Raw genomic sequence first — 13,194 nt, forward strand, 5'->3', positions numbered from 1 at the left:
CTTCTTTTCATCTGTCAATGAAATATTTAATGAGTCAATCAATGAAAAGTCTCTAGGCAGGAGGGTTCTAAACTCACTGCCATAAGTAGGCATTTAATTTTGATTTACTGAGGTGGTTATTGCTTATTAATCAGATAACATTATGAAAGCTGAGTACGTGTGTGTCAGTTGTACATTAATTAGTTACTAAAGTAAGAGAAGCTAAAGAGCACCAGGAGCTGCTTCCATGTCCCCTGAATTAATTTAATTACAAGGAAAAAGTTCCAGAGCACATTCTTCCACTAGGGTGACCATTCATATGAAAACAAACTGCAGCAAATAGTGAGGTCTTCAGGAAAAAAAAACAGCTTCTGGAGGTCCCAAAGGCAGCAGATAAATGTTGAGACTTCACTGAAAAGAAAATTCAAGTGATTTTTTTGTCAACAAATACAAAGTATATGCAAGGGAATCAGAATTTTCCTTTTTTTCAGAATTATTCATGCTGTGGCTTAGGAAGAGTTTGGTTGTAAAAAGAGTTTTGGTTGGACATCCCTTGCTAAGGCCACACTACATCACAGATTTCCAATTCCCAATAAATCTCAGTGGCCCATCATATCTCGACGTATTTTCACTTTCTGCTTAAACATTTCTCTGAAATGTACACTGGGCACAGCTCACAAATGGAAAATACCCAATATTGTCAGGTTCTGCTTTGCCAGCCACACCACACTGCTCCTGCTGCAGGGAAATCTGGGATTCATGGATTTACTCCCAGGGCTGAAATGTGCCCTCACTTTCCTCTCCTTCCCCACCACTCTGGTTTCTGTTCCCTCTCCAGCATGGGCTGAAACAAACTTTCTAAATTTGATAATAGTTGTATGAATTTTGCAGATTTGGCTGTCGTGACAACAATATTTCTTAGAAAGCAAACACATATTTACACTTAGCATATTTAAATAATTTGCTGCAGCTGAATGTTAATCCCAAGGAGTAATTCCATTTATTTTCCTGGTGCCATCCCAGTGCAGCCAGGTAAGGAGGCTGCCAGGTTGGTGTTTGTCCTCCTCTGATGCCTCCTGCCCAGCTGGGCCCTTTCCCAGTGCCAAAGCCAGCACCTCTCCATGTCCTGGGAACGTCAAAACAAGCAACAGCCTGTGTCATGTGGTGACAAACACAGTTCAAAGTGCCATTATCGCTCGTTCTCATGGTGATAATTAATCCCATCATCATTATCATAATGAGAAACCACCTTCTGAAAATGCTGATTGAAAACCTCCAATAGAACAAATACAGTCACTCACTGCCCTTTCAGCCTGAGGGATTCTTACATTTGCTGTTGATTAGCACACAGCCTTCCAAAGGATTTTTATGCCCCAATCCAAACTTTTCTAGTGTTCTTATGTGATTTTTTAAAACCTTCCATTCTAGCATGAAGTGCCAGGATTGCACTTTTGTTCGTTAATTCGTGATGGATCTTTAATCAATCTTTTTTCTTTTCTTTTTTTTTTTTTTTTTTTTTTTAATTTCTCTCCTCTCCCAGTGATGTGGTGACAAAGGAAGAGAAAGAAATTGAGAGGTTTTGTCGTGGTTCAACCCCACACAGCCACCTGCTCCCTCCCTCTCCGTGGGGAGGGGAACTGGAGAAACCTGGGGTCAGACACGGCCAGATTGAAAACTGAAATCAATTGTGATAATAAATGTATTATTGGTAATAATGAAGAGGGAGAGGAGGAAGGGAAGGGAAGGGAAGGGAAGGGAAGGGAAGGGAAGGGAAGGGAAGGGAAGGGAAGGGAAGGGAAGGGAAGGGAAGGGAAGGGAAGGGAAGGGAAGGGAAGGGAAGGGAAGGGAAGGGAAGGGAAGGGAAGGGAAGGGGAAAGGGGAAAGGGGAAAGGGGAAAGGGGAAAGGGGAAAGGGGAAAGGGGAAAGGGGAAAGGGGAAAGGGGAAAGGGGAAAGGGGAAAGGGGAAAGGGGAAAGGGGAAAGGGGAAAGGGGAAAGGGGAAAGGGGAAAGGGGAAAGGGGAAAGGGGAAAGGGGAAAGGGGAAAGGGGAAAGGGGAAAGGGGAAAGGGGAAAGGGGAAAGGGGAAAGGGGAAAGGGGAAAGGGGAAAGGGGAAAGGGGAAAGGGGAAAGGGGAAAAAAAAAAAGAAAAAAGGGAGAAAAAGAGAGAAAAAAGAGAGAAAAAGAGAGGAAAAAGAGAGAAAAAAGAGAGAAAAAAGAGAAAAAGGGGGAAAGGGGGAAAAAAAGGGGAAAATGGAAGTGAGCTCTGAATTGCCATAATTATATAAATAGAGGTGGCCTTGGAAAGTGACCCCAGGTAATGCCATGGACTGTCCCTTTATTCCAGACCTTGTCACCAGGCAGAGCTCCAGCCCCTCCTGCAGCTGCTGAGCATCCCCTTAACACAGACTCTCTTTTCAAATTTCCAGACATCTTTATGAACATTTTGAAGCTGATAAATAACCTGAGCCTGTCCCACAGACACTCCTGTTCTGCAAGGCTGACAAGGCAAATCTAAACTACATTAGATAAGAGTTGCATTTTTAGAGGCCTCAGATTTGTCTCCAGTTTTCTGCTCACCATTGGGCTGTGCACACATAAAATGAGGTGTGTGAAACCCAAAACTCCCTGTGAATGACCCAGTGAATCCTGGACTTCAAAAAGGACGTGTGAAATCTGTTCTGCACACAGCATATTTCCATATTCTATAGATCCAGAGGTATGGAATGACCTGATACCGGTGAAATTTAAGTCTTGCACTGTAAACAAAGGTAAATTGGTTGATCAGAGGGGCTTCTCCCAATGTTTTTATCTCTTCTGGATATATTAATTGGTTGTACACATTTGCACATTGCACAATCATTACATGGCAAATTAAAAAGAGGCACATAATAAGCTTAAGTCACCATAAATCATACAATAACCATCAGAATGAGAAAATTCAATAAACAATATGTTCCCACAACAACTTCATCCCCTTCCATTAAATCCATAACCCCCTTAGGATTTGTTCTACTATTCTCAATTCCTGACTATACATTATCTATTAAAAGAAGCAGAAAAAAATAAAAAAGCCCAATTCACCAGGCCTGGATATGTCTGTTTCTCTCACATTTTGATCTGGCAGTTTGTTTTCTGTGGCAAGAATTCCAGCCTGTGGCTATTTCGGATGGAAAATGGCGTCCTCCTACATGAAAATTCCCTTCATTTTAAAAATGTTTCTAATCTGCATCAACAAGAATCTCAGTGAACGGGTGAATGGGATCTTCCCAGGGAAAGGTCTCCTGCTAGGTGGTTACTGAGCCTTTTTAAGGCCAAAGCTTGGATTTGGGATTCCTGCATCCCGTATGAACATGGATCATGCCCAGCCAACTTCTCCAATAATGACTGGTGCAGATATTGCAAAATGAAGTTTCTTTAACTGCAAATATTTTGTTGCAGCGAGTTCTGTCTTTGCTGGAAATAAACCACTTTTCCCAGCCTGAAATGCCCTAGTACATATTTCCCTTTAGAAACAAAAAGGATGTTCCTTTGGAGAGCACAGTGGGATTTAGACTTTTTCCTTCACATCACTCCAAAGTCACTTTGGACAAATCGCTGTTAATCCTACATTGCTCAGGTGTCAGAACTCATCCTATTTAACAATTTTGATAATTAATTTGACAGAGGATGCGACTACACCAATTACATTGTTTTTCCTGACATGAATTTGGAAGGCAGCACTGACTCTGAGGAATTTCAGACGACAGGTAAATGAAATGATCTGGGGACTTCAATGACAGGCATAGGATAGCACTTAGTAGAACAAAACTTCCAGTTCAGGAATTTAGGAATGAATAATTGCTATTTCTAAAGTTGTTTTTGGGAATGGAGGAAGAAGGCAAAGATTTCATGACATGCTGAATGCAAACCAGTGGTGCAACTGCCCCATGAGCACAAATGGTGGGGGCATCTTACTATGGGAAAGGAATAATATTCTCATTAGAAACAGGAGAACATTCCCACTATTCTACAAGCACCATGTTGGGGTAGCTTGGTGCTGCAGACTGTTCACAGGCAGGAGGAAAATTCATCAAAATATAGAAAAGGGATACTTGGGGAAAAGTCCAACCTCTCTTAAGTGATGAGAATGAAACAAAGCCATTTATTCAGGCCAGTAAAATGAATGAAAACTTGGCTAAAACTAGTTCAAATCACTAGGCAAGGTTGGTGCAAACATGAACTGGCTACAGATAAATTCAGGCTATTAAGAGAATATGTCTAAAGGACATCTTTAGGAAGGAAAAAGGTTTTCCTTTGGTAGTGGAGGTAAACAAATGACTTTAAAATACAATGGTCACTTTGTAAACACAATTCCATTGTACACTTCCTGGGAAAAGCTGGGGAGCTTTGTAGCCCTCGCTGTCACTTTGAATATGTTGAGTATTTCTTGTTTATTCCATGACACTGGAAATGAGATCTTGACATCTCTAAAGTTGCTCCAAAATCCCAGCGAGGGCCAAAAGGTGTGAGGGCTTGAGTACACCAGATTTACTGGCACTCTTTGAATCGGATCTGTCAGCCAGGAGAGAGGTTTACACCCCACATGGATCCTCATAAAGCGCAATTGCAGCACCTCATGTCTCTGTAAATATAGATAAATATATAGCTAATTAATATAGCTAATTAATGCAGATAAGAAATATATTATCTATGTATAGGTACAGATAATCACAGGTACCACATACGTGAGCCCATGCATGGCACAGGCATGCATGTGCTCTCTAGACAAGAATAGATCTCAAAGTGAGGTATAAATGTAGCTTTGAGATTTGTATTGTTACCACATTAAACAATAAATGTGTGTTAAAGAGCCTGTTTTGCTATTTCCACTCGTTCTAAACACAGGGTGCAGCCTTCCCCCATATCCAGACAAACTGCAGAGACAACCCAGGCTCTTAAACCACATTTTCTTATGCTAAAACCTTCCATCTTTTGCAAATAACTCATCTGATTTCCATGATCATAAGGAACTGGATAACACTAAATTATAACAACAGCAATCAGAGGCATGGGGAGCAAGAGGATCCTCGATTGCAGCCCATGCATCACTCAACAGCCCCACAGAAGAAGAGATTGAAAAGCACATCAATTCACATAACTTCCTCCCAGTGCCCATTGTCTTGTTCAGTTCCTAATGATACTGAAGTGTCTCCATGATTAAAATTTAAAGGTTTCCCAGTAACCAAGTAATTTGCCCAAAACTCCTTATCTAGCACTCACCATGAAGACTCTGATTTTAATATACCATTAATCAAGCTCCAGCCAAGTTTACTACTGATACTTTCAATTACAGAGGAACTAACTTCATTCTTCTCAGTGTGGCAGTGAGAGACCACTTCTCTGATTAGCCACAGCCCCTAAAAACAGATGGATAACAGGGCTGGGCTGGATGCGCTTTCCTGAAGGAACTATTTTTTGGGAATTACGATTTAGTAAACAAAATTGGATAACTGCCACAGGATAAACTTCAGCCAAATTTTGAGCCCTAATTATAATAAAAACCGTGAGCTGATTTCAAGTTTTACGGTGCAACAATAACGCGGGGTTTGATGAAACGGAAATCGACGCGGCGGTGAATCGAATGGGCGAGTTCCAAACATCCGCGGATTTCCCACCGCAAACATTCCCACAAATGCCCGTGGTGTGTGTTTAATTGAGGCACATGAATGGATCCACAATCTTCAATAGGACATCTCGTGCTCTAAGCGATGCACGTGCGCAAGTGATTGCAGGATCGGTTATCAGAAAATGATCCCCGCTACAATTTATAAGAATTCCAACAGATTGCAAATAGCTATGATTTGTCACACAACATCTGGTCTCTTCTCTCCACAATCAAATGGACAAATGGAAATAACAATACAGGCTGTGAAATCGCAGCTTGGAAAAAACAATTAGAGGGAAAGGGACCTCTACCTTACCCTGCTGGAGTGATGGAATTTGCACGGGGCTGCCTGGCTCAGATAATGAGGAGTCAGTGCTCGTTTGAGCTCCGGTGTGATTGCCACAAAAGAAATTTTTAATTCTGAAGCTGTTTCCACAGCTGCAGTCAAAATTTCAGGCAAAATGGGATGGTCCTGTTACTGTCCCAAGAAAAGCTTTACCTGTTCTGAAGGACTGATGTCCTGTCGAGATGGGTGACGAGATGGGCAAAATTGTAATGTTTTATTTAAATACATCAGCATTATAATTATTTAAATATCTATTATTACTATATTGGCTACATGGTTCTGGACGCAGCTGACCATTAATTCTATTTAATCCAGCTAGAGAACATTACAGCACACACCTCCCAAAATTGCAAGAACTGTCTCAGCAGTGAAATCAGGGGGACAGGTAACAATTAACTCGGCTGCAAATTAAGAACATCCATCACTAAACTCAGATTTGTGTGATACACTTTAAACTGAAAGGATATATGTAAAAATGGTGAGGACAAAAATAAAAGAGGGTGCTTACAATAGCAGCGACTGAGACAGCTTTCCACTGACAGCACTGCTCAGAGACTCTGGATGGCACCGTCTGCTGGTAAGTTTGATTATATGGTGAAAAATCAGATTGATATTTAAGAAAAGAGCAATGAAATATCTTAGTTTCCTGTCATTCAAACACACCCTTCACAGAGGAATTGAGATTCTTCACATTAGTTAAATAAAAGTTTATTTATGTGGGAGCCTCTTTTACTTAGAGAAGAGGCGTTTGTGTGAGGTAACAGACTTCCTCTACATTGATTTCCAAAGAAATTAAAGATTTGGGTGGGTTTTTTTTCAAATAATGAGTAAATCTGTTCTTTTTGGAGTGACCTCAGCACCGACCTCCTCTCTGCAGAACATCAGCACAGCTCTGCAAGCAGTGAAGTCAAGGCAACATCCAGCCAAGGAACTTCACTTTTTTTGGTATTAATCCAAAAGTTCCCAAATTTCTGCTGCTTACTCCTCTTTCAGAATTTTTGTTCCCCAGTAAAAAGTGGAGTAGATAAGGCATACAAAAGAAAAATAAAACCACTAAGGTTGTTCCTGAAGTTCTCCTTTATCCCAAACACAGTAACACCTTTTTGGAAGATCTACAACGTTAACCAATTCTTTTCTGTCAAGTAGCAATTTTTTGGCAGATCCCTTTTGCATGATTCATGAAGGACCAGTAAAAGGCTAATTGTTCAAATTAATTTGCGTAAATGACTAAGCAAGAGATAACAAAATTACATCTGCACTTGTTTGGCAAGGATTCAATAGCAGTGGCCCTGTACTGCCAGCTGCTTCCAGACAACACTCTCACAGAAATTAAAAGCTACAAATATTAATTAATACACTTTTTTGGTACGTTAATTTGCACTGAAAGGTTCCGGAGTACAAAACTGCTGAGAAGATGAACCATGATAATTAGAATTAATGGGATGGATGCATGTTTTTTGCAGCTGAAGTTTTAAAAACCCATGAATGGAACTGGGAACTTGGAACTGACATTCTCATAAATCTCTATGATAATGCTGCTATTAGTATTAGAAGGATTAAGCGCCGTGGCTCCCGCGTTATCCATCACATGACACGTTGTATCCCATCTGTCACCGAAGCGCCTGAGACATGAGCGCTGTCCTTGAGGAAGCCGCCTGAAAAGCTTTGGGAATTCAAGGAATTGCAGGATGGATGGCTCAACCCCCTGACTCTCCAGCAGGAATAATGGCCGGTGCTCTGTTCTTGTCAGCTCAGGGCTTGAGCAAATACTCCGGCTGTGGTTAAGTTAAGTTAAGTTAAGTTAAGCAGCCTGAATTGGAGATAAATCAGCAACAGTCAAGTGTCACAGGTTTTTATCGTTCACTCCTCCTCGTCACTGTGACTCGGATGCCTCTGGAACTGGATTTTACTGGGGCTCACCCCATTAATTTGGCATTTTTTAGGGCAGCCAGCGCCACTGGGGCTCTTCTCAGGGCACTGAAACAACAAATAATTTTTACATGGAATCACTAATTAGATCCTTTACCTTTTTCACAATGTTATCTGCATATTGGCACAGTGTAAATCCCCTTCTCCATGGAAATTGTAAGAAAACAAAATTTTAAATGTGTCCTGTCTTTAAATTTTACCTGGAAAATTAACCTCAAATTTCATCTTAGGGCTTTCCAAACTTCTAAAAATTTATTGTATTTTACATCCTAAAAATACTTCATAGGTATTGGAGTTGCAAAAACACTCGCTCGCGGTGAGAGACTTCTCCAGGGTCAAGCTGTTCAAGTATAAGCGATTTATTATAAGAGTAAAAGGAGGGGAGACCCGTGTCCGCCACCAGCCTTGGCGTCCACGTGGTCTGGGGGAGGGGAGAGAGAACAGGTAGAGCAGGGAAGGTGAGGTTGGAAGGGAGAGGGAGGAAGAGAGCAACAGAGGGAAAGAGCTGGGAAGGCGAGAGGGGTAGGAACAGGGAGAAGGGGGCTGAGAGTTAAGAGGGGGGAGAGGGGAGAGGGGTAAAGGGAGGAGGGAAGAGAGAAGAGGCAAGAGGTAAGAGGTAAGAGTAAAGAGTAAAGAGCAAAGAGAGCGAAGAGCAAAGAGAGCGAAGTTCTTGTTACAATCCAATATATCTTTTTCTATCGTGAATATTCTAACTACCAGAAGCCAATCACCATGAGACACACCCACTAAAGAATTTACATACAACCTATGGGCTTCCCTATATTAACATACAGTGTTGCATTTACAGAGCTTTACAAGTTCTTTCCTTGCTTCTTTACTTTTGGACTCTTCTTATCAGCAGAAGGACATTGTTTTATCAACAGGGATTCTCCTCTAGCTGGCTAGGCTATTGTTCTTTGGTTAACCAGTACTCAGTATCCTATAACTCAAAGCAGGCTTTCATTTCTACTTTGATTCTAGCCTTCATATTTTCACAATCTAGTGCCAAACAATCACATTCATAAGGTTTCCCTGTTTCACCTTCCCCAACATCTCCCCTGTCTCGATGAACTATTTAAGATAATAGAAACTGTCTTGTTAGTTTTTGCACACACTGAAGTATAATGGGTACTGTTGCTAAGACTACAATTAACACTTACTAAAACAATTAAGCTTATTTTACAGAGTTCTCTTAGCCAAGGTGCAAAGCTTAAACCTTTAAACAAATTGTCCAGCTTTTCTAACTTTTGACGGTCAGATTGATTCACTTTAGAATTATCAATGAGTTTGGTTGGCTAAATTTTTCAAATTTTGCAGCTGTGTATGAATGGGAACAGTATGATCAGACAAACAAATGGTATCAAAGCTTGCAGTCTTTGGCTAAGGCAACCCAGGTATTTATCTTGGACTTATTTACAGGTAAAGTTTTACTACAAAAATTAAAGCAAAAGGGTAAAAACAACACGCATTCATGCAAATAACGGGATTTTGGTTTTTTGGGGTTTGTTTGTTTTTGTTTTTCTTTTTCTTTTTTTCTTGAACCGTCTCTGGTAGATCACTTTCTCTCAAAGTCTTTCTAAGTTCCTTTGCTTGAACTGTCACTGTTTGTGCTACAGTATCTGCATGTGAATAATCTTTCTTTATTTCCCTCCATTTCTCGCTCCCGTTCTCCCCCGTGTTTCGTGGCTGCTGCTGGTGGTGCAGGGGGATTCAAGAGTCGCGCGCGCTGTTTTGTCACGGGCTGTGACAGTGGCCGCGTAGGTGAACCCGGAAGTGGCAGCACATCGGTGCGAGGTGGCCGTGGCTGTCGCTGTTTCACATTGTCGGGGAGAGTTGTTGGCGCAGCAGATACAGACGGGATCTGTGCCGGTGTTAGCAGCGGGGCAGAGACAGGCGGGGGCCGTGTTCCGCCGTCGGGCGGCTTCGGTGGTGGACGCGGGGGCGTGAAGGCGCATGGCGGGGACTCGACAGTGGCTGGGCTGGGCGGTGGCAGAGGCAACCCGGGTGTCAGCAGTTGTAGAGCCGGGGTCCCGTGCCTGTTCTCTTTCTCCCCCTCCGCAGTTTGAGAGGCTGGCACAGGGGGGTGGCACGGGGGGCCCGGTGATGGCGGCGGCGGGAGCATCGGCGATAGAAGCGGTGACTGCGCATGCGTGCATGACGTCAGCGCCGCAGGGCAGCATGGGGGAGTGGTGGGCGGCAGCGCGAATTTCGGATCGGCGCGCGCCGCACCGCACAGAACGGTGTCGCTGGACGGCGGCGGGGCCGGGGCCCGCGGCCCCACGGACGCCGGGAAGGCGGAGCCCGCGGGGCACCAAGGCGGCGCGGGCGGCACGGAGGGGGTGTAGGGGAGCTGAGCTGCAGGAACCGCGATGCCGAGGGCGGGCGGGGTGGCGCAGCCGGGAACCACGGTGTCGGCGGGGGAAGGCGGGACCGCGAGGACCGCGCCGCCGGGGGTCGGTGGGGCCGCAGCGGTGGCAGGGCCCATAGCCGCGGGGACGGTGGAACGGGGCGGGACCGCAACATCGGGGGAAGCTGGGACGGCAGGAGGGGGGCAAACGCGGGGGGGCGGTGGGACGGGGAAGGCGGGGGGAGGGGTGGGAACGGAGCGTGCCGGGACTGGGGTAGGGGGAACGGGGACCGCATGGTCGGGGGGAGGGGGCGCGCCGGTGTCAATGGGCAGGAAGGGAGGGGAGCCGGCGGGGAAAGAGGGTACGGGGGCCGCATGGTCGGGGGGAGGGGGCACACAGGTCTGAGCGGGCAGGAAGGGAGGGGAGCCGGCGGGGAAAGAGGGTACGGGGGCCGCATGGTCGGGGGGAGGGGGGACGGCAGGGACCGTGGGTACGGGGGCCGCGGGTTGTGTATTGTCAGCATACATTTCTACGAGTGCTCTGCAGGCTGGGAGGAGTTTAGCGGCTGCCATATCTCGGCGGGAAATGTTATTAAAAAGCTTATTACCAACTGTGTCCCAGAAATCTCTGGTAAAAAAATCTGAGTGTTTTGCGTTTGGGAAATTAACTAGAGTCCAGGTTAGGAGGGTTTTTAGTTCTCTTTTAGGCAAATTACTTTGGCTGGCTTTCAGTAAGAATTTTAGTTGCTTATACAGCTTTTTGTTTGGGGTTGAATAGCTTTGACCCATGATAGACTGGTTTGTGACTCACCTCTTATTTAAATGATGTTGGCTCGTCTCTCAGAGCTCGGGCGATGGGTGCTGGCCAGGCACCTCCTGTCCGTTCTCTGGTGTCACTTAGTAATACTCGCACATAACCACGCTGCACAGCCGTCTAAAAACTACGGTTTGGACACTGCAGCGGAAAAACTTTTAGAGAGATCGGGGTGCAGATGCTGTGGCAGCGTTTGCCCCTCGCTCAACCACGTAGAGGCTTTCCCCGCCCAGCCCAGGTGAGACGTCGCCTTGCAACGCCCCCCTGAGCTCCACGGGGGCTCCACGGAAACCAGGGGTTCAGACGCTGCCTGGCAACCTTCACCCCGAAAAAACCACGCAGGGGGGGAGTCCCGTGTAGCACAGAAGAGATGCAGCTTTGCCACCCTCTCTCGTGTCACAGGACCCTGCGGAAACCAGGGGTTCAGACGCTGCCAAGCAACCTGCACCCCGAAAAAACCACGCAGGGGGGGAGTCCCGTGTAGCACAGAAGAGGCGTGGCTTTGCCACCCTCTCTCGTGTCACAGGACCCTGCGGAAACCAGGGGTGCCGAGGTCGCCTGGCAACCTGCACCCCGAATAAACCACGCAGGGGGGGAGTCCCGTGTAGCACAGAAGATATGTGGCTTTGCCACCCTTCTCAGTGCCACAGGGCCCTGCGGAAACCAGGGGTGCAGAGGTCGCCTGGCAACCTGCACCCCGAATAAACCACGCAGGGGGGGTATCCCTTGTAGCACAGAAGAGATGCGGCTTCGCCACACTTCTCAGTGCCACAGGGCCCTGCGGAAACCAGGGGTGCCGAGGTCGCCTGGCAACCTGCACCCCGAATAAACCACGCGGTGGATACCTCTAAAGCTCCGGAGCTGACGCTGCTAAGCAACAGCCGGCCCGTGGCCGAGGGTGCCGCGGAACAGGGGAAAGAGTTACAGTGTTACGGTGATCAGCCGCATAAACTGCACTCTGGACGGCCTTAAAGGGTGAAAAACCAGTCTTTCTAGTTACCAGTGATGGAGAAGTGTCTCACCGATGGAGAAGGCGTGGGACGGGTCTCAGACGTTGGGCGCCAATTATTGGAGTTGCAAAAACACTCGCTCGCGGTGAGAGACTTCTCCAGGGTCAAGCTGTTCAAGTATAAGCGATTTATTATAAGAGTAAAAGGAGGGGAGACCCGTGTCCGCCACCAGCCTTGGCGTCCACGTGGTCTGGGGGAGGGGAGAGAGAACAGGTAGAGCAGGGAAGGTGAGGTTGGAAGGGAGAGGGAGGAAGAGAGCAACAGAGGGAAAGAGCTGGGAAGGCGAGAGGGGTAGGAACAGGGAGAAGGGGGCTGAGAGTTAAGAGGGGGGAGAGGGGAGAGGGGTAAAGGGAGGAGGGAAGAGAGAAGAGGCAAGAGGTAAGAGGTAAGAGTAAAGAGTAAAGAGCAAAGAGAGCGAAGAGCAAAGAGAGCGAAGTTCTTGTTACAATCCAATATATCTTTTTCTATCGTGAATATTCTAACTACCAGAAGCCAATCACCATGAGACACACCCACTAAAGAATTTACATACAACCTATGGGCTTCCCTATATTAACATACAGTGTTGCATTTACAGAGCTTTACAAGTTCTTTCCTTGCTTCTTTACTTTTGGACTCTTCTTATCAGCAGAAGGACATTGTTTTATCAACAGGGATTCTCCTCTAGCTGGCTAGGCTATTGTTCTTTGGTTAACCAGTACTCAGTATCCTATAACTCAAAGCAGGCTTTCATTTCTACTTTGATTCTAGCCTTCATATTTTCACAATCTAGTGCCAAACAATCACATTCATAAGGTTTCCCTGTTTCACCTTCCCCAACAATAGGGACACTGATATGAGACCACATTGCCCATTTTGTTAATTTCTTTTTCAGTGCTAGGAAAGGTTGCAGAGAAGGAAGTTCCAAGCTTTTAAAGGTAATAAATTTGTAAATAGCACTTTTCCTTCTATTTTGAGTGATACCTGTGCACACAGGCAGTAGAATTGGTGAGAAAGGCTGGAGCAGAAGGGGTGTCTGAGAAAGACCAGACAGAAGAGATTATCTTGGGAAGGAGCAGCTTCCTCACCCTTCCCAAAAAAACACCCCATGGTGTTCAAAGCCTTCCAAAAAAGTCAACACTAAGGA

The 13,194-nt window shown here is 45.6% G+C and overlaps 1 long non-coding RNA gene across 1 annotated transcript; it reads right to left on the bottom strand.

Annotated features, from left to right (window-relative positions):
• Positions 1-8,222: 8,222 nt before the first annotated feature.
• LOC147652326 (uncharacterized) lies at positions 8,223-12,045 on the bottom strand. Its single transcript, XR_015289321.1, has 2 exons — positions 11,056-12,045; positions 8,223-10,037 (listed from the first exon to the last, which is right to left on the bottom strand). It is a non-coding gene; the product is annotated as an uncharacterized LOC147652326 (long non-coding RNA).
• Between the last annotated feature and the right edge of the window lie 1,149 nt (positions 12,046-13,194).

The sequence above is a fragment of the Cyanistes caeruleus genome, chromosome 7, assembly GCF_971803275.1.
Source record: "Cyanistes caeruleus chromosome 7, bCyaCae1.hap1.1, whole genome shotgun sequence".
Classification (NCBI taxonomy): domain Eukaryota; kingdom Metazoa; phylum Chordata; class Aves; order Passeriformes; family Paridae; genus Cyanistes; species Cyanistes caeruleus.